This window comes from Pteronotus mesoamericanus, unplaced genomic scaffold (assembly GCF_021234165.1).
Source record: "Pteronotus mesoamericanus isolate MK-2021 breed Mesoamerican mustached bat unplaced genomic scaffold, CSHL_Meso_final contig_74, whole genome shotgun sequence".
In the NCBI taxonomy this organism is placed as follows: Eukaryota; Metazoa; Chordata; class Mammalia; order Chiroptera; family Mormoopidae; genus Pteronotus; species Pteronotus mesoamericanus.
This window is the reverse complement of record NW_026555247.1, coordinates 23101332-23103398: the sequence shown is the minus strand read 5'-3', so window position 1 is coordinate 23103398 and position 2067 is coordinate 23101332. Positions and strand designations below refer to the sequence as shown.

The 2067-nt window shown below is 28.9% G+C and overlaps 1 non-coding gene across 1 annotated transcript; it reads right to left on the bottom strand.

The window, feature by feature from the left end:
- Window positions 1-1671: 1671 nt before the first annotated feature.
- Window positions 1672-1778, bottom strand: LOC129078943 (U6 spliceosomal RNA). The gene has a single exon (XR_008530014.1). It is a non-coding gene; the product is annotated as a U6 spliceosomal RNA (small nuclear RNA).
- Window positions 1779-2067: the final 289 nt, after the last annotated feature.

The following is a 2067-nucleotide window of genomic DNA, read 5'->3' as shown; positions in this document are numbered from 1 at the left end:
TATAAGAGCGAATAAATAATAAAATGAATGTAAAGGTGCACTCAAGAAATATATACTGTCTTCGATGGCTGCATACAATTTTAAATGTGAAGTGATAAGAGAGTAAATATATCTGACTTGATACTCTGTAATATTTTAAATTAAATATATTTAAAATGCTAGTCTATTACCACAGCAATGGTAGCATTTAATCCTTAGTTCACTTATCCATTTACATTCACTCCTTTGGTGGATTCATCCACACAAATTTAAATATCATCTAGAGGCTTACTGTTTCCAAATACATAGCGGCAGTCCAGACCTTTCTCCCAAACAAGACTTACCAATCCAACTGTTCACTCAACATCCCCTCTCAGTTGTCTAATAGACACTTAAAACTTAATATGCCCAAACATGATTATTTATGACAAACTTTAACACCTGTTAAAGGATTTTAAAAATAAAGGTAAATATATGATTTTCATAGAGATATAAAATAGCCATGTGTTAAAGATGGTATTTTACTTATTATTAATCAGGTAATCAATAAGATGTTACAAGCAGTTCAAAGAATAATAAGAGCAGACATATTTATAGATCATGAATATTGAAAAGACAGTGCAAATGATAGCATAACTATCTTCTTCTACCAGGAAGAAGGGACATTCATTGAATCTCTGGATAGAGTTTGCATCTAGAGAAACAGAGTTATTTTACATTGCTATCAATTATATAAAATTTGCAAAGTTATACGTTAAAGTTAGCAAAAGGCTCAAATTCACCCATATAATCAGAAAGAGTTAATTTAACCTGAAAGGATGTTCTCTAAAACAATGCATAGTTAAAAATGAATGAAAATAAAGACATAGAGACATTGGGAAAACAGAGCTTATTTTTCTCATGTCTTCAGGGGAAAAAAAACCCCACTGAAGTAGTTACTTTAATGAAAAAGGAAAGAAATCATTTGGAATGTTATGGGATACAGGAAAGAACAAAAGCAAAGACTTATAATTCAGTTATGTGATTCATTAAACTAAGACTATAAAATGAATAATAATGAGTCATGTATTGGAAATTTAAAACTAAGTTTACAGAAAACAATGAAACAATAGAAAGGAAAGTTTTCAATGGGAAGGTAAAACGTGCTTATGTTCCTTGTTGTGTTCAGATAAAGGAATATAAATTTTTACAAATATGTTATGAAAAATCTATGTTAAACATTTTGTGAATTTTGTGCTAAGTAATCAAGGAAATTTCCTAACTAACTAGAAATATAATTTATTGTTCCTAAACCAAAAGAGGATTTTAAAAAGATTAGAATACAATGAAAACTTAATTGATCTATAAGAAAGAAAAAAGTAAGAGAAGTTATGCTAAGAAAAATAATTAAAAAATAGAAAACACACCACATACTAGTACAAATAAACTAAAATACATCAATAATAACAATGGGTAAGATGATGTTAATTTATTTATTCCTTCCAAATGATTTAAGTAGCATGCCACATAGTACGTACATGTCGTGCCTGAAAAAAAAGTACATAAAAATGCTTAACTCGAGGATAAAAAGAGCGACCTATAAAACATTGACCTAAGAATGTTGATGTAAAAATTGTAATAACATACAAAAGGAAACTTACAGTAGAGTTTTTTATTTTTTATTTATTTTTATTTTTTGTATATGTGTGTACTAGAAATATGGAACGCTTCAAGAATTTGCATGTCATCCTCGCTCAGGGGCCGTGCTCGTCTTCTCTGTATCATTCCAATTCTAGCCTATGTGCTGCTGAAGCGGGCACTAAAGTAGAATTTTTTAAAGTGAATAAATCACATTATATAATAACAAAAAAGGAAATGCACAAAAATGTATTGTAAACTGACAATATTGCCTTCGAATTCATTAAGCAAAACTGTCAGGATTATTTTACAATGATTTAGTAAATTGACATTTTCACTCAGAGGTTTTTAAATTCATTTTTATTGTAAACTGAGAGTTCCAGTTAGAAACAATTCAAAAAGGAAATAGAAGACTTGATTACCAGAGTTAACAACATTAATCAACATATGTGTACATATGCAGAGCTTAAA